Source organism: Lampetra planeri, chromosome 5 (genome assembly GCF_965212315.1).
Source record: "Lampetra planeri chromosome 5, kcLamPlan1.2.h2, whole genome shotgun sequence".
NCBI lineage: Eukaryota > Metazoa > Chordata > Hyperoartia > Petromyzontiformes > Petromyzontidae > Lampetra > Lampetra planeri.
This window is the reverse complement of record NC_136111.1, coordinates 5,072,248-5,092,346: the sequence shown is the minus strand read 5'-3', so window position 1 is coordinate 5,092,346 and position 20,099 is coordinate 5,072,248. Positions and strand designations below refer to the sequence as shown.

General features: G+C 43.7%; 1 long non-coding RNA gene across 1 annotated transcript; it reads right to left on the bottom strand.

Annotated features, from left to right (window-relative positions):
• Positions 1-18,701: 18,701 nt before the first annotated feature.
• LOC144719195 (uncharacterized) lies at positions 18,702-19,874 on the bottom strand. The gene is made up of 4 exons (XR_013585558.1): positions 19,761-19,874; positions 19,534-19,611; positions 19,214-19,301; positions 18,702-18,770 (listed from the first exon to the last, which is right to left on the bottom strand). It is a non-coding gene; the product is annotated as an uncharacterized LOC144719195 (long non-coding RNA).
• Positions 19,875-20,099: the final 225 nt, after the last annotated feature.

Here is a 20,099-nt window from a genome sequence, read left to right as displayed (position 1 = left end):
GGTTAGTGCAAGTTGGTGGGTGCCCAGGACCATGGCTGGGCAGTGAACCCCACCAGACACCCACTTGCTGGGCCCTGCTTGTAAGAGGCGGTACAGCAAGTAGATCACTGACCTGTCTGTGCAAAGACGTGTGGGTCTTCTCTCGTACGCATTGGTTTTTCTCTGGGCACTCCTGTTTCCTGCCTCAAATCGAAATAAATAAATTCAAGCCAGGTGCTTCCCGACAGTTGTGAGTACATAATAAATAATGTAATGCCCTGCATTAATCTACTGCTGGATGAAGAAGGCCGTCCCACGCCATGCGAGTCACGGGTTAGGCTGGGGTTCTTTGACTATACTTCACCACGCTGGTCACTGTGGGTCGGCGAAGGGAGTATCCCAGCACGAGTCGAGTTCTATCACTCGGGAGCAGTGTCGCCGTGGCCGGGAGTAATACGCAGGTCGCCGGTATCCATACTCTTTGGTTCTTTCGGTAAAGTCACGTAGGTATAAAAGAAAATAAATCACGACGTTTCGATCGCAACTGCAAGCGACCGTCATCAGGTGGAACAGATACAAGATTTTTGCAGTTGTTTGTGAAGCGTATAACGTTTCCGATGCAAACAACAAAAAAACAAGAACTATCTGTAACATCATTGCGGTCGTTGAATTTGTTGTTGCTTAATCGGGGTTGTTTCACGAACGCGATCTTAAAATCTGAAGGAACAAAAAAAACTGCACGTTGCAATTCAACACTCTGAGCAGTGGCAGCGCTTCAAAGGGGCTGCTCTAACCCCTCTCCATCCATGGAGCGCACATTTGCACGCAATGAATTCTTCAGCTTGTTGGGCAGCGTTCACAGGACCCTAATGACCGGTGCCCTTTCTAAATCATCTCGCGTTTCTGCAGCACGCTGGCGGACGCTGCCTGAGTTCCACGCATCGAACTTCAGCCGCAGCAATAATTGCCACGCCAAAGCAGCACGATTCTGTTATTTATTTTAGGATTGTTCTCTCTGCCTGTTGTTTTGTTTGCAGTGTTGTGTTTGTTCACGCTTGTGTGTTTTCAACGTTTATTATAGTTTTTTTTCCTCCGTGTGGTTTCTTATATCTTTGCTCGGGCTAATGATCCGAAGCGCGCTTTTCACATTATCTTTGTATGTCCCCATTTATAAGAGTACCATACATTTTATTAAATTAAGTTGAAATGTATAGTGCAGTGTTTGTTTTTTTGGAAATGTAATTAGTACAGTGGGTCGGCAACCACAATAACGAAAAGGGGCACTTTTTTTTATTATCGAATTCGGTAACAACAAAAACGCGATATTTCAGGAGCCGCAATGCACCGTGTGGTGAATACGAGACGGTGATGTTAAGTCAAAATGTAACGGTGATGATCCTTCATAAATAACGTCACCAAGCAAGTCCTTAAAGAGTCGCATGCGGCTCCGGAGCCGCAGGTTGCTGCTCCCTCGTGTCGGATGTGATGGTGGCACGGCTGTAACACTCGCTGCAAGAAGCACCTGGGTTCAATTCCTGACTAGGGCGCCTTTCTGGGTTGAGCTTGTATGTCCTCTCCCCTGTTCTGCCTTGGTCTGTTTTGGTTTCACCGGTTTCCTCTCAGCTACAAACAACAACACAAAACCTACAATGTAATTGGTATTGGCCAAACATCCCAATGCTGAAAATAAATACCTGAAAGTTACTCAATTGGGATCACACACAGCAGCGGCAAACATCGTCCCCTCCTGCGAAAAAAAAAACACTTGGTACGACCCTCCTGAAAAAGTGTATCGAGACTCCGTGAGCCTTTGCTGGTCAACAAGTATAAATATATATATATATAATTTAATACATTATCTCTCTAGATCCTGAAGCAAATGTGTCATGCGACAATACGTTGTTGGCAAATTACAAATAAGCCCATTTGCAGCAAAAGTTTTTTCAAATGCACATTAACGGTAGATTTTTTTCTCAGTTATACCAACTCCATCCAGAATGCCCCGTCACAACCCCAGTCTGATCTGTACAAATGATAGGCATCCATTAATCTTGTTTATAACTAGATTTTTTTAAAATATATACTTACCCAATTTTATTCCAATCGTGCTGTCGGCTTCACGTCGTGCGGCAAAGTGGCCATTTTTGAACTTTTACAGAGCGGCGTTTGGCCCATGACAAAGAATGTTCAATGGAAGGCGATGTCACAAAACTACTTCTGGTTTCCATCAAGTGACCCCTTATCCACGCTCATGGACCTTCACTTTCTCATACACTCTGCTAGACGAATAAACTTGACACTCTGTAGACACGTTCGCCGGATATCAGTTTAAAAATATATTATTTATATTTTCTAGATTTGTAATTTGTTGCCGAATTCAGTGAAACCCCCAAATGTAATACAATATTAGTGGCACACACTGAAACGTTTAGAGTATTTGGCTGCTATACATTTCCACGTGATAAGCCACTTAATTGGGCTATCATTTGTAGTCTGTGCGCCTTACCTGGTAAAAAAAATATATAGTAAAATAGTTTACATTGTATTTGAAAGCACATTTACACGGAGATTTTTCCTGCACTGATACATCGCGATGTGTGAGCACTTGTTGAGTTTTTGTGTAAAAAAAAAATCAATATATTAAACAATAACAACCGTATAAAGGGAAACTGCAGAGCAATCTGGTGGGAAAATTGATCCACAGTAACACCGTCCCACTCCCTCCTCTTCACTTTATATCTTTCTTTCTGCATTTCAGCCATGTTAAATGTGTGCTTGGCCACTTGTGGCACACGTGACTCTTGCCATCTAAGGCTCAAGTAAAACATCTTCACATCCGACATCGCCTTGCACGAAACAAGGGTGAACATCGCATAGTGGGACAAACACAAAAGTGGTGATAGTTCAGGCCATGAAACAGCTTCAAGCATCAATCTTACACATATTGCTAAACTGCCCTACTCTTAAGACGTCGAGGTGACCAAGTGGTTAATGTGCCATCTTCCCTACTTGTCCTTAAAGCTGGAAAAACAAACCGTTATAAACTTGAGTTTGTATTCATTATTTTTGACCGGTCATCGTCAGCTCTCACGGCGGTGTTCTTCATTGCAAGGCCCGCGGGCCCCTAGTGGCCCCTGGTGGCCTTTAGTGCGGCCCCTGACGTGCGGCCCCCGACAACAATACACAACATGTGAAAACACCCCACATCATCGTGCTGTCACACCACAATGGTTTCAAATGTGTGGTGGCCCTCACACGGATATCTTATCGGCGAAAGTGTCCCCCCTCGTGAAATGTGAAGAACACTGTCCCACGCACAAGGCGCTGATTTAATCGAACCAGCTGTACGGTAGATGCCGTTGGAGTGTTCCCTCATTTTGGCTGCCATTCCTTCATTTTGTCTAGACCACCGGCGATCATCCCATCCGGCGATATGTTCTACCCAAGCCCAATTGCTTTTCCTAACAGCTAATGGGATGGTGTCTCTTTAACTTGTGTAGGTTCTCTAACCCACGTTTGTCGATGGGAGACTATAATGTGCACTGTGCTTGGGAAAATGACTTCATCTCTGGTCGGAGCTTGCGGTTCGAATTATAATTTCCAGCGTTGCTCATTCAGTTCTCTGACACAGTCTCCAGGCCTCCGTGATACTCGCCTCCTTTCTAACATAATTTGAATGTTTCCGTGAATTTACTTGTGAAAGGGTGGTCATATAAGCCTTCCTTCATCATTTGCTTGCCACTGAAACACTGAATTTATACTTTTTGTGGTGTTTTACTTCAGTTGCTTTATGACTACATTTGAGACTTCTCTGGTTAGTGGTCATGTTTGGGATATAGCTCCGACTGTTATGAAAAGTGGCAGTGGCATATTTCTAATTGTCTGCTTACACTCATTGCTTGAGTCTTGCTTTTGGAAGGAGGGCAGGCAAACCCATAAAACTGTATTCCTTTTTAACCCGATATTCATGTGTAACTTGTAGCATTAGAAACATGATCAGAGACGGAACAAAAACAGAAAGACAAAGAGAGAGACTCAGGGAGACATTGTGAAGCAGACAGTGATATGGAAGTCACGGACAAAAACATATATAGGTACAGAGATGGTGGACATAGTTGGAAATACAGAGAAACATGAAGATAAATACAGAACAACACAAAACGTGTTAAATACAATAGAGACACACAGAAATAGACACAGAGGGACAGACATAGAGACAGAAATGGAGACAAACATACAAAGAGACATAAAGAGACAAAAGCACAGACACATATAACAAAGACAATGTGACAGATAGCAGAAGTAGGTTTAAAATGTATTAAGAGGAATATGGATTGAGACGCATAGAGAAACAGAGTTGCAGAAAGGACAGAGAAGTGACACGTGGGCCTGACAATCTGAACCCACTCCTGAATCCCACCGACGGCAACCGAGTATGAAGTCGGGAGGTCTCTTAAGCCCCACAACTTCGTGATCTTTTTGATTTAAAGCTTTCGTGACTGCAGGGATTCATCTTCTTGGTTCTTTCGGTAAAGTCACGTAGAATGGAAATAATAAAATAATAAAAATACAACATAATAATATAATATTCTATTATGTTTTATTTCTTGGTTCTTTCGGTAAAGTCACGTAGAATGGAAATAATTTAATAATAAAAATAAAACAGAATAAAATGATTCTCACGACTTCGTGATCACCCCTGATAAGACGCGCGGACATTGTGTGACGAATTCTCTAATTGTGCCGTTATTTCGCAATTAAGCAATAGCAGCTGTAGGTGTGTTTGTTTGGCACGTGCTTGTGCACACTCAATAAGATCCCCGTGATTTAAAGCTTTCGTGACTGCAGGGAATCATCTTCTTGGTTCTTTCGGTAAAGTCACGTAGAAGGGAATTAATAAAATAATAAAAATTAAACATTAAATAATTCTCACGACGTTTCGGCCACAATGCAAGCAGCCGTCCTCAGGTGAAGAATGAAACACCACCAAGCTTGGAGCGTATATTTAAGCTGGGTTGGAGGGGGGAAGAAGAGTGCCTCCAACCCAGCTTAAATATAGGCTCCAAGCTTGGTGGTATTTCATTCTTCACCTGAGGACGGCTGCTTGCATTGTGGCCGAAACGTCGTGAGAATTATTTTATTATGTTTTATTTTTTATTATTTTATTACTTCCCTTCTACGTGACTTTACCGAAAGAACCAAGAAGAAGATCCCCGTGCTCAAGGGAGCATCGTGTGGTCTTGATATCGTCTACCAAGTCCTGAGGCAACGCTGAAAGGACTCTGCACGTATGCGGTGGTTCTAGTCCAGGGTAATTGAAACCGGTGGCCCGTGGGACAAACGTGACCTGAGAAGGCTCATGTGGTGGAGTGGTCTGCCGTGCTGTGGCCCGTCATGGTTTGGCTGATATTTTAACAGATATATATTAGCGAGATGAGAGACAAGCCAGGCAAAGAGATAAGAGGTACACCATTCGTGGTCACGTGTACTGGCATGATCTCACAACGGTTTTGCACGTCATAACTTATGTACACGTGACGTATGACAACAAGTGGCCTGTTAGCACATGCTGGTTTTATTGTCACCCACCCAATATACAGTGGTTGAATATCCCTGGTCTAGTCTGTCAATAGGAAGACCACATTACTGTTTTACAGTTCTGTATATATTTAACGTACATTGCATTAGCACCTGTATTGTATGTCCACATATTACAATACTGTATTCAGTATTATTATACCACACTTATCGAAACACTGTCTACACGAGAACTTTATAGGCATGTAACGATGCAAAGATGATGCTTTGATCAAAATTGATTGACATTGTCGTGACCTGGGCCACTCCCAATTGGGTCTATCCTGATCTCTGAATGCTCACCTGGTTAATCAAATGCACTTTCTTGACCTGATCCTTAGGCTAAACTTAAACATTGCAGATTTCCTGCACTTAATTTTGCATTATTAAAATGGTGCGTGCAACTCTCTTGAAAGAATGAAATTTGTTGCTTCTGTCTGGCAAAATATCTGCGGGGGGTTTCGGCAAGAAAGGTGCCTACTTGGCCTATTAATTAAAAACAAAATTTTGAGCCGTATTAGATAAGTAAAGAAAGCGAACATGATAAAAATATAAGAAAAAAACACTAAGGTGACTTATTTATGTGTAAATATATTAATCCTTTTCGTTTATTAATCATATATATGCTGTAATAGGCATACAAAAAAATGCAGCCACGTTAAATGTAGCCGTGTGAAATATAGCTTGGATTTCAAATCGGGTCCATTCTTTTGAAACACCCTATATGGCTGTTGATTTCCTCTGCCCACCACCGTGACCCCGTTACGACCAATCAGAATGCTTTGTTTGGCGTGCAACACAACACGTCACAGAGACGTTCCACGCGGAACATTTATTGACTTCGTTTTGCAACCTGTGTTAAGCGGAGCAACTTATTGCTCACGATACGCGCATCAAATGTTGCCTGTGGGAAATCGATTACAGTATCTACTCTGTATGGACATTCAAAATGTCACCTTTAGGCTGAGAGAGATGTTTCAAATTAGATGTTCTAACCATTTACATTTCGATACCACGTGATACCGATCAGATCAATCCGATTTTTTTTTATTCGAACTTTCATACCTAGTGATCTACAAAGCAAGAACGCATCCCCACCATAAATACATCGCAAATAAAGCAGTGGAAAAGGGAAACTAGTCTTATGAAAGAAAACCAATTCTTGAATCAAATGTTGCAACTGTGGTGGTAAATCTTTACATACTCTTTGGTTCTATCGGTAAAGTCACGTAGGTAAAAAAAAAAAAATCACGACGTTTCGGACACAACACAAGCGTCCGAAGCAAAGAGTTTGGATCCTTGCAGTCACGAAAACTTCTAATCTAGAAATCGTTACATGTCTAATTCCTTAAATGTGCTGTAGTATGGAATAGAGATGCCCTGAATATTCCGCTGAAACAATAATGGAGCCGAATATGTTTTTCTCCTCATCCAGTCTTCTTTATATGGCCAGGGGCCGGGAGCTAGTTGTGTGAATGTGTAGGTGTGCATTTTGTGTCTTTGTGCGTGTTGGGGGGGGGATGGGGGTGTATGTCTGTGTGGGCGTGTGCACATGTATGTTATGCCCACGTTTGTTGTGTGCGCTTTCGTGAGTGTACAGTAAATATGTCTGTGTTGTGTTTGTGTGTGTTGTGTGTAAGTACGTGTTTTTGTCTATGTGTGTATACGTGTCCATGTTACGTGATTGTGTGTTTTGTCTTGTGTAATGTCTGTGTTTGGATTTTTATGTGCTTATGTGTATCTGTGTGTTATACATGTGGATATATGTGTAATTTGTGTCCATCTCTGTTGTGTGTGTATGTGTCTATGTTATGTGTTTGTGTATTTATACGTTCGTGTATGTGCGTGCCTTTGTATAAGTGTGTGTGTGTGTTTGTTTTCGCTTTGCTTCGTTTCACTTTGCCACAGCCGTGAGCTGGCTGATTACTTTGATATGGCCAGAGTAGAAAATCAGAAAATGATGGCTCTGGTGCAATGCTAACGTACATTGACAGCGTTTGTGTGCCAGACCTCTATTAGTTTCGCGTATTTGGCGTGAGGCTCGTACATTTTTTTTAGAATTTATCACGGTCTCACGCTGATGCTGCCAAATTTCCAGGACCAGAAAATCACACCAAAAAAATACCTTAAAACGTTCCGATTTCCCATGTGCCTCGGTTTTAAAAATGCCTAAAATTCCGTGACAGCAACAACCCCTTCCCCTCCAACCTGCTGGCAAAAATGACCGTGCGGGTTCAAGAGACAATGATGGCCTTCCCTTCCCCTTGCTGTGGTTTGTTGAACTCTCACGCCAACATGAGCCAATCTCACGCCTTATCCCATCTTGAGCGCTTACAGAGTGTACGCGTGCAATAAATACATTAATAGAAATATACGCAACTAGCAGAACATAGATAATAACGTATTAGGCAATTATAATCTGATCATTTGTATTTTTTTCTTACCTCAATGGCAGCGGGCGTACACTGCATTATCAATTCAGTGCCAGACTTCATGACAGGGAAGGGGCTGATGATTCTGTTGCTTTGAGCAAAGTGGGCTATGGCCAATCGTGAGCAGGAGGAGCTCACGCATTGAGGTTATTGACGAATTTGTTGAGTTTTCCACGAAGAAAACGTGAATATATATGTGGTTTGATGAATGAATCACGTTACTAAACACTGCCCTAACATCGCCTAATCTGGACCTTTCCATATCTCCCAATAACCCCCTGTTTTGCAACTCCGATTAGCACGGTTTGGCTACGTACGGTGCGAAAGAAGTTCAACATACGGACAATATGCATACGTTTTGTGTTCAAACGTTGGGCATGATTGCACGAAAAAAGCCCGTATGGAATACACACAATGTACCACACCAATTCACGACACAAATTGCTATTGAAAATACTGTGCATGCAGTATACAACGTTGTACAACAAGGGAGAGGGGAGCGTTTACAGTGTTATGTATGACAGTATTTTAACATTTGCAAGTGCTGTAATTCATTGCTATAATCGAATACAACAATTTACTGATTTGAAATTCAATTCAATTTCATTGCAATCGCACATCACAATTTTTTTAAAGGTATTTGTGTTATACTATGCACGCGTTGATTGTACACCACTGATGCAGTATCGGCCACTGTTGAATGAGGGTTTCCCCGCGGCTCGCGCGGGGCCATTTGGCCATACTTCACCACGCTGGTCAGTGCGCCTCGGTGAAGGGACCATATGCTGCTGTAATGTGTTTTAATTTCGCTGTGCGACTCTCAGAGGGTCAATGGTTTGCAACACAAAATGTATTTTCCGGTGCGTGAAAGGCCGAAGAGGATTAAATAACACCTGTTTGGCCTAATAACACACGTTTAGTAACACCCATTTAAATCTCTTATAAAGTACAAATATACAATCTTAAGCTTTGTTCCTAAAGCCCCCAGAATTTGTCACCATTTCCCACTTAAAAGTGTAATTTCCCAGAAGTCATTGATGTCGTTTTTAAACGTGGCGCAGCTTTCTTGATTTAAACGAAACTGTTTTTAAATAAATAACTGTATAATAAGTTCATAAGGAAAAGTAAAAATGAATGCTCACATTGATGGGGGGCGAGGGAGGGTTTTGTATTCGACTAATGTACAGTACAATATCTAATTTGCAGAATTTTTACTGTGAGATTTTTTATACAAAATGTAATGATTACAGTGACACGATGGTGATGAATGTTACATGTGCTGAAGTGACACAAAAAAAGAGGGGATCTGAGAGAAAAATTATCGCCGCAGTAATACATATAAATGAACTCATAAACACGGAACGTTGGGCCAACGTTGACCCAACGGTTCCAACCACATGCCAACGTTGGGCCCCCAACTTTGCACGCTTACTGGGTGTACAGCGGTCATAACTCCCAAGGCCTCGCTCTGGCTTGCGTGTCACTGTTCTTAGAGAGCAACGAAGCAACCAAGATTGCCGCCGGCTCTGTCTCTCTCGTAACCAGCTCAATGAGGCCGTTGCTTTTGCGTGGCAATTCGTGCTGCATGCTAGAGTCGTTCAAGCAGACTGCTATTTCCAGTGGCACCAAGGCTTGGCGTGGTCTCATCGCAAAAGATCAATCGGAGATGGAGAAATTGACATCTTTGGCTTTGACACCCCTCCCTAGCCCACGTGCTCATTCCATCAGAAGGCAATGTGACATATTGCTCTGTTATAGGTCTGATGAAAGTCTACAATCGTCAATATGCTTTTTTTCTGGTTTACATAGTGGATTAGTTGGTTCCACCAAAAAAAAAAACCCAGGTGACAATCGCACTGTGTTGTTCTGTAAACATTGTCTCACGTGGACTGGGCTCTGGGTTTTTAGGCGACAGGGCTCAGCTTTGTATGGTTATACATCGTCGCTAAACACGTTCGCTCATCAAGACTGGGTTAGAGTAAGGTTTAGCCTTGTAAGGTAAATTATTAGTTTGACTTGAACACATTTGGGTAAGGGTTGGGCTTGTTGAGGCTGAAGGTAAGAATAGGGTTTTAAACTATTATTGCCCCCCCCCAATTACAGTGTACTTGAATAACAGTTTCGGTGTACACTTCTAGAGATGAAGAATTTTCCATTTCAAACTCGTAGGCAAAAGTGCACCACTTTGTAGGAGAACGGTCCCAGAAAAAGAACATCACAACTCGTTCTGAACTCAACAGGCACAGCTATTTTTTTTTGTTAAAGATGCCCTGCAGGGTTGCGTTAGTTGCATGGCAATGCAACCGAACAGTTAAATGATCAAAGCCTGAATAAACCAAATGAAGTGAGAGGAAAAAACAACCTAATTTATCTTGATGGAGGTTTTTTGTTGTTGTTGCAACCATTGGTGACCGTGCTGAGACTATCATCTTACTCCACTTGAGAACCCAATTTACTCACTGCTAGTTGCCCAGATTTGACTCTCAACAGCGTCAGTTCAGTACTCTTGCCCTGCCGAGATATAAATATTAATGTCAGGGTTAAGCTAGGGATTATATTCCTAGGGTTAAGGATTAGGTTTGCTAAGGGTGAGGTTTGTTCATTTCAAGCCCATTCCACTTGTGACAACTCTTATCAGGGCAACAACAGGGTGATTTTTGCCAAATGCAAAGTTGTTTTTTACCTTTCGTTGTCGTGTCATGAAGAAACTCACCACAACAGTTAACACATCACTCTTTCATTGCCACATAGCTTGCTGGGTTCATCCATATACGTTGACGGCTGATCAGAGCAAATCGACAGTTTTATTTCTTTTAAAATAGCACTTAAGGCAGCAATTTCACCCTGTTGTCATCCCATCACAATTTGCCACGTTGAGGGGGTAAGGTTTTCTCGTGAATGTTAAAAATGTTTCTTTTGGTGAGGACCACTTTATCGTAATGGGTCAATGTTCTCATTGTTGTACTGTACTTCTAGGATGAGTGTTTTTTTTGCGTGAGTTGTTTCAGGCCACAGCAAAAGCATCGCATCGATTCAACTTTAATGAAGTGACCGACAACTTCAAGACTCGCGCAACACACAGTCTGTCCGATAGCATCGGCCGTTCTCTGTACTCACCTGCCAATTCAATATCGAGCATTTAGGCCTTCGTACACCAGGCTGCACGGAAGCTCACTTGCAATCTTTGGGTCGCCACATACAGCAGATTTTGTGCAATTTAATCTCACGTGTACAGCTGCATGCTTGTCTCACGGAAACTTGCTCACTCAATGCTCCGTCGCTACAGCATGACTTCAAGTATACCACTGTTTATAATTACATGCAAAAATAAATTACATGTAATTGTGGGACAGCCATCAATGCTCGCTGTCCGATGTGTTTTTGGGTTTTGCCGCGGCAGTATCGCCCTCATTTTGCTCCATGTGCTGGAAGCTGAAGCTCAGCTCCTGAAGATGCTCCCATCACGTGTAGCGAAACATCGGACAGCATGCAGAACACGCAGTAAAAACCCCCAAAACACATTGGAGAGCACAACTGCAAAACCCCACACAGTAATCAGCGATGCTGCTGGGTAAATAACTACTGTAAACAAGTAATATTTAAGTGCCATAATCACATTAAATACATTATTCTAGTATATATAAAAATGTAAATGTACAATAATTGTCATTTGCACTTGTATTCAATCCATTTTTTATGTTGATTTTCATTAGGTTTTGAATTTACTGGCGTGAGCTAATGGGCCCACATGTTTCCGTAGAGCAAGCGTCCAAGCTTTGCACCAAATGAGCTGTCGGGTTTTATAAGGAACCCACTTTGGTCACAGCGCTCCCTGCTCATCGCGATTCCAAGCCTGCGAAAGCGGTTGTCGTGCAGCCTTGGAGAATAACAGACTTTGTGGTGCAAGAGTTCTCTAGTTGTTCGTCGCTGTGTTATATAATGCATATTACATGTACAACTGAATTCTCCCCATTGCCACAGGCATTGAATACCCGTAAGCTGTGTATAATGGTTGAACGATTCAAAAAGTAAAATTGCAGAAGATGTAAATTCACCAATGCAACCGAGCAGAATAACCTTGTGACGAGTTGATAAAGTAAAAAAAATCGTCATTCACAATGTTGTAGTAATAATGTGTCCCAGTTTATATCTTTGTATCAGTTTATAATCTCAATTGACTGTCCAAATTAAAAGGCAAAAGATGGCGTAATCTAATTGCCGCTTGTTTTAAGAGTTTTTAAATGGTGCCGTTTTTTTCTGTGAATTCAAATAAATTAATACAGATCCGCGGTCTTTATGTAGATGTGTAACTCATAAGGGACGTCCTTGTACGTGTGATTTTCTGGTTGCAGTATTTGTATATGTGCGTTCACAGAGAGCTTTTCTGCTGTTGTCAATTAAACGATTTTCTTTTTTTTTTGGCTGAATTAACACCGTGTCTCGAGTGGTTATTAAGCAAAGTTTTTGTTTTTGCTGGCTTCGTGTGATGGCTTTTTGTTGCTGTCGTGTGCGACTGGTCACCCAGAAAAGACCCATGGAACGTCTAATGACTCGGTGCCCGATTCACACATACGGCCACCTCGGTGTTAAATTATAGTTTGCAACATCAGCTATAGTAAGAAGATTGCTGTAGTAGTAATAATACATTTATGTCTTAACCCATCCCCTTTACCAAACCACACAACTCCCACGACTGACAATTAGGTGAGGTGAGGTCATTCATCCAGCCAGTCGATTGACAATAAGGGGTTTTAATAAAATAAATTGTGCGTCCCTTTTGTCAATCCGCTCTTGGACGAAGGTGCTCCTCGCGCTGTGTAGATCAGGGGGGTTGTTTGACCATACTTCATCACTCTGGTCAGTGCGGGTTGGTGAAGTATGGTACAATCATTGGAAAGATGTCATCAACCAAGCCAAACTCTAGCTGCCCTTATAATTGTACAGCCATAGTAGTTTGTTTTGCTTTCCACACACTGATTGCCTGCAACCCACCGGCGTGCATAACGAAAGGCGGCGTAATCTTTGCTCGCTTATCTACTTACGCCATCCACATCACAAGACCTCGGCTGCAGCTTCAGGCTGAGTCGCAGTTGCAGGTTCTGGTCGTCACCTGAGCAGCTTAAACCCCCCCACCCCCCGGCCCATCCTGGCTCCACCCCCCTCCCCTGAACCAAAATATAAGGTCATGTCTCTTAGAGATCTCTTCACTTGATACAGTAATTTTGCTGTGACGGTTCCACCTGAAGACGGAGGTTTGTGTTGCCTCCGAAACGTCGTGATTAAATGTATTTGTTTTCTTTTTAACCTACGTGACTTTACCGAAAAAGCCAAAGAGTAAGTATGGTACGGTAGCACTGGGATGGGTTATTGCTCGCCACTGATGTTCCTCGTGGACGGGAATCAAACTCAAGTCGCTGGGTTCACTTACCAATGTGCTACTGCTTCGCCCGCTGAAGCATGCCTGTGTACCGTTCCATATTCCTATTTTCTCAGTCATCAAATGTCCCCAGAATAATCACTAGTTGGGGCCAAATGATGGCATCGTCATTATGACAGTCACATGAAAATTACAGCAATTACGTGAAACGATCGAAAAACCAACAAAGAAGGCTGAAAAACTCCGCTCGCAATAAATACGAGCAAAAGCTGCGTACAACAAGTTTTGCTGAACAAAAGAAAACGATTGTTGGATTGATACACCTGGAAGACAGCAGAACATGGACACCTTGGGCAATAATTGAAAGCGGTAAAGGTGCAGCACTGCAATTCTTGTCACGCCACCGCTGGTGGAAGAGCCTCATACTATCCAATTCTATTCTACGCTGCCGAACGTCTTGGAAGAGGTGGGAATACCCACACTTTACCCGACCACACATCCCTCATCAAATTGTGGTGTACCCATTAATACTGCTGAGTGAACAGAGGTGGGTGGGGAGGTTTAATCACTTTTCCCATTCCACTGCCGTGCCAGAAGATTGAGATGCCGGATTATCCTAGTAGCACAAGTAGCTACATATGCTGTGGGCCCCGCACTTTCAAGGGCCCCGCGCTAAATTCTTTCAAGCTATCAATTCCGGTTCAGTGATTCTGCACTTGCTCTATCACTATAGTTCTATACCGCCTTCAACTTTCGTGAACGACTGGGTGTTTGAGGTTAGCGATTTGTAGTATTTTCTGTCTGTATAGCAAATAAAAAAAATACAATTACTTTACTATGCAAGTTCAACATTTGTGTTTTCATATTTACGTGTTTTTATTTTATAATTTAGGGCCCCTTTATAACATCATATGCTACAGGCCCCGCACTAGCTTAGTCCGGCACTGCCACGTCTATATTGCGAGTCCAGTGAGATAACCATTACGTCACGGCTGCATCCCGTGAAGGTTGATTGGGATTAAAATATGACTTTAAGGGGCGAACTCGAGTAGGAAGGAATCCGTTTCTTAAGAGAATTTGGTCATTAAAACCAACACACCGTTGTGCCTGAAGTGTGTTTTAAATCACTGCATACACGTAGTATCTGCTGAATTATGAATCGGAATAACAGACACTGGCAAAGAAGGCCTCGACCAAGCAAGCCATCGTCAACTATAACGATCTTGCGATGTAACGACAATCCACCTTGCACCTGTTCACGTGACCCAATTTTATTGCTCGATCGACCCCGTGGAGTCTTATCTGGCGCGTTTTCTCCCTTGGCAGTGCATCTGAAATTATAATTAAGCATAAGGGCAGTTCTAATTGCAAATAATACGATTAAAACTATTTATCCATGCATTTGCATTACCTGTGACACCCTCTACCGACAAAACTCAGCCCAGTTTTGTCAAAAATTGCCGTACTTTATTTCCTTATTTGTCAAAATTGCCGTACTTTATTTCCTCTTGGGTGCTGTTTGAAAATGTTTCCTCATTTGCGTACTTTGGAAGCTGTGATTGATGAGCAGGCAGGCAGAGGGTTTCATGGACATATTATGTAATCACCGCTTTGATCAAAATAGCACTTCAACCCACTCAAGTGCTTTTGACTGGAATCTAATTATACTTGTGCTCCCATTAGGTAGTTCCTGTGCAGTGTTCACAGTGTGCGATTTAGTCTCCTGGCACTATGTTCTTCATGATTATATATTTGAGTACCTGCTAAGTGAAAGAGAAACACTTTGGAGCACGAATGCGAACTTTAGTCTAGATCTGTCAACCCGAAGGGTTAAAATCAGTGAGACCCCGACTGAAATATATTGGGGAAAATACCAAAGGAACTGAGGCACAGAAACATTAAACTCTCATGCAGACAAAGTTAAATTCACCGTGTAATGAGCTGCATTATATTGTGATTTTTACATATGTATGAATGTGCACTTATTCTGTTCAAATAGAGACATGTAATTCTATCTGATAATCAGTGATGTATACTGCTATATTTATATTTGTAGCATAAACAAAACAACACAAGAAATGTAGCCATAAAATACTTTTTAATTTACAAAAAATTTTGTAGAAATAATAATTTAGCTTACATATTTCCTCAGGTAACAAGACTTTCAAGAAATAATTTCACCGCACGGCACTTAACACAAATATATTTACAATTCAGTGTATAAAATACATTTGTAAAAAAAAACATTCACTGGCTTCGAAGCCATGTAAATGTTTATAAATATTTCTACTTTTTCTTTTATACCATTTTGTGGCAGCTCCAACAAGTCCATTCGGTAGACCGACGCAGGCATGTGGTGCAGCAAGTGGTGTGGCCATGAGCCAAATCGTTTTTGGTTCGGCCAGACGCCGCTGAAATTCAGTCCTGCGACCACTGCGCACTGCGCCGTGAGCCAAGTCCGGCAACGATTGCCGATGCTCATGGTGGTGCTATCGCCAGTTCTCGGGCACAACCCTGTCCAGTTGAGCCGAGAAGAACGCCGGGTGGCAGCTCCAACCGCACCAACCACCAACCAGACCAACGGCTACATGCCGGGGCCACGGCTGCCTGCTGCATTGGCAATGGCAGTGGTGGCGGCAGCGGTGGTATCAGCAGTGGTGGCGGCAGCGGTGGTATCAGCAGTGGTGGTGGCGTTGGTGACTGCAGTGATGGCATCGGCGAAAACGACGCCAGTTTGAATTCCCTTCTGGGCTTGGGCCTCCTCCAAACTCAACAGCGTGATGGAGGGGGAGCTCACGAGTGGCTCGGGGCTCAGAAGGGAATTGCCACCTGTAAACAATCAAACAGGAAAATACATGTAGAGAGGTCACCACCGTGCACTGTGAATGGTGAGTGGTATAGAGGGATGGGGAGTGTCAGAGTGGTGAGTGGTAGAGGAATTGAGTGATACTAGTGGATGGTTAAGGGATTGAGAGAGCGGTGAGTGATCGAGGGATTGTAAGTGATGGTGGCGAGTGGAAGAGGAATTTGGAGAGTTATGTTGGGGTGAGCATCACCTGCACTTTCACACGCGATGGGTCTGCAGCAGTCACCAAATAGCTCCTCTGTGTGCTTCAGCAGGAACTCGGTGACCATGGACTGCCTAGACATCTCTGTTACCACCATCTTGGGGTCAGAGACTGCCCCCTCCACCGTCTGCCTGCTGATGGACACAAAGCACGTGCCGTGATGGTGGTGTTGATGGCTGTTGTGATGAGAGTGGTTGTGGTGGTGATTATGGCGGTGAAGATGGGCAGTTGTGGCGGTGGTGCCAGTAGCGTTAAAGGTTGCAGTGACACTGGCAGTGCCAATGAAGGCGGTGCTTCTGCCACGTACCGGAGCAGGTTGGGCCCCCACACGATGGACAGGTTCATGCTGGTCATTTTGGTTTTATCAGCATGCGACTCCAGGAGCGACAAGTGTCTCATCAGGTGCTGCAGGGTCCTGCAATGTCAAAAACGCACCGCCACATTGCGTATGTCACCACGTGTGCCATGTCGTCTTTGTATGGCCCACCGTGTGTCTTTGTTGGTTGCCGGGACTTGCCGTGTGTGTGTTTTGGTTGCTGGCGGACGTGTGTTAATGTGAGTGCACCTGTAGTTAGGTCCAGGCAGCAGCTGGATGACATCCTGCATTCGGAGGAGTTGTTCGTGCTCCGTTGGGGCAACCAACGCCTCCTGCGCCATTGCACGAAACGCACATCACCGATAGGAACACAAACAGCAGCAGCACAACGGACTGAATAACTCGTTTGTGGTTAAACCTATATTCGTGAATTTGCTTCCTAGTGAAGTATTAAGGTTGGCATCGTGACGGCCTCCAAGGTGCAGTGTCCCTTTGCAGGGAAGGCAATAATTGCTTCTTATGTACTTGCCCCTGTCATAGAAATATGGAATTTATACCACTGGCTGCAGTAAGCGATACGCCCTGCCCCACGTGTGTTTGAGCTGTGTTGCAATAACTTTTTAAAGCTTTAAAATATGTATTCATCTGGATACATTACGTGTAATTAATAATAGTAGTTTACTAACATCGCACAGTATTTAATCTATGATAAGTATGATTCGATTGGACAGAGCTTTTAGACAACCTTAGTTTGTCCTATGCGTGGGTGCATGCGTGGGTGTGAATGAATGTATGCACGTGTGTGTCTGCACATGGGAAAGTATGCTTGTACGTGTCTATCTATCCGTGTGTTGTACATTTGAGCGTTTTGAGTGTGTGTGTGTGCCGATAACCACATGCTTACGGTAAATTTGTCATATAGCTTGTAGGTGAGCAATGGGTCAGGCAGCTCGCGGAAATAGAGCTTGCAGAGGTTGCTGAAGCAGTGAATTCTCTGCACTATCTCCGTCAAGTCGGGCACTTTCCCCGAGTTGAACTCCTTCCTGCGTGAGTGGGGAGGTGGGGGGTGGGGGAGTGAGGGCTCAGTCTTGTCGTAGCTCGGCCTCTGAATAGGGTTGGGTCTAGTCAGTGTGCTGATGGACAACCACCGAGTTCATAATAATGAGCAATGGTCTATACACTGCTGAATGAAGGCCTCCTGCAGAGTCATGATTAGATTTCCGAATTGAAATGTTTTGCCATTGTGGTGCATGTCACCACAATGACATTCATAAATTACATGATACGGACTGAAAAGAATAAATTTTACATGCACCGTCATGCATATTTTATGAGCATGTATATTCCACGGCGTGGGAAGACCCTCATCCAACAGTAGATGACAACATGGCTGTACAAGTACATATGGTGGTGGTGTGTAGTGGTGGTGGTGGTGATAATGGTGGTGGGGGTCCAGTGTTGCATGGCATTACCGGAGCTGCTTGATGTCGGTGGCGAGCCCGGAGCAGCGGTAGATGCCGCTCACGATGCCGTGCTTCTCAATGAGCTCGGTACAGATCGTCAGCACCTGTGGGACTGCACGAAGGACATGGTTGACCAATCACTCACGGTTCCGAATCGCACGGAGTTCACTGAATAGAGTAAATTCTCATATGCACGTGCCAGAATAAAATGTTTCCCTCCAAAATCCATCACCACAAAACTACAAATTATTTATAATAATACCAGTTAAGATATCACTGGCCACTAATGTGCTAGCTACGGCTAGGAATCGGACTCATAGCGTACAGTGCAAACCACTGCGCCACCGCTCCACCCCATTCTAGTAATAAGGTCGGCCATATTGGCGCATGTATCCCCAAGATTCAGTGCTTCACAGGAGGCAAGGTATGGCAGATAACGCAGTGATTTGCAGGATAAATTTTAGTGCTTAGCAGATGGGCAGCACTCACCATCATGTGCCGAGTTGCCCAGGTGCCGAGCCAGGTCTTCGCCGAACACTTTCTCCTGAATCTTAATAACTGTGGGAGGAGGGAGGCAAGATACAGTTAAAAGCACTTACAATCATATTGTCTGAGCAATAATTACAAGCTGTCTATTTAAAACAGATTAAACGAAAGTGTCCAGGTGGTTCAGAGGTTAGGGTGCTGAGCTCGTACTGCCTTGAACCTACATTTGAATAGAGTAGAGGAAGCTGTGATTTAACCCAAGTTATCCAGTATAGTATAGTTAAACCCATCACAATGAGTTTGGCACCGCACTGAATTTGGCTAACTTCCAGTTCTGAGAATGAAATATATCGGTTTCACTGTGATACAGCAAATATGACTCTTCGAGCTGGGTTGGAGGGATACTGCTGCCCTCTACTGTGTGGAACAGAGTGACAGAAGAGTTTCATATTTGTGACTTTGGTGGCATGAAGGAAAGGGGGGTGGAGGGCTCGGGGCATGTGGGCTGCATTTACCTCGTTTGGTGGAATGATCCAATCCCAAGGCAGACAGTTGAGTGTCTCTGTTGATAAGCTCAACAGAGCCACTGGGGAAATTCCCGATCTGCGGAGGAGGGGGGAGATTGTGAGAGGGGAAATTCGTATACACATTTGTACATTGCAGAAGCAGTGTTGGTGTCCCTGACACTCATGAAGAGGTACAATGACAGTGCCATAGTACAATGTCACTGGTGAGGTGTACATTGTACTTGTAATATAATTTCCTTGATATAAGTGTCCATGAAGTGGTGCAATATCGGTGGCATATTGAGCTGTGATTCCATGCGAAGTGTCACCTTAAAGCCAAGTTTTCCCCTCCAAAACAGGGTCACCTCCTTGGGCAGCATCTCAGTGATGCATACAATATCTCCAACCTGAGATAGACACAGTGTGGAGGGGGGGGTCCAGGAGGAGACTTTTGGTGTCATGGATATCACAGGCCTCAGTTGCGCATGAGCCCACGTGGGTGGGAAAGCGACATGCAACGTATATGCAACAAATGGCGACCGCAGGTGCCACTCACCTCGAAAGAAAGTTCGTCGGGCGTCTTAGCGACATGGCGCTCGATCACCTTGGCTGCCGCGATCGCTGGGATGTTAAATAACGCCTCGTCCCTCAACAGCAGGTGGAGGTCACGGTTGTCGACCTGGCGAAGCAAGTGTGCGGTACGAGCGATGGTCAAATATCAGAACTATGCAATGTTACATTAAAAAAAGAAACATCAAATGAAAATAATTCAGTTATCAAGGTTGATTTGTATTATTATTATAATTGACCCCAGGTGTGGTGGGGTGTGTGACGAGCATACGTGGAACAATGCGTGTGCACTGAGTTTGTGCCGAATGCGATGCCACCCCAGGCA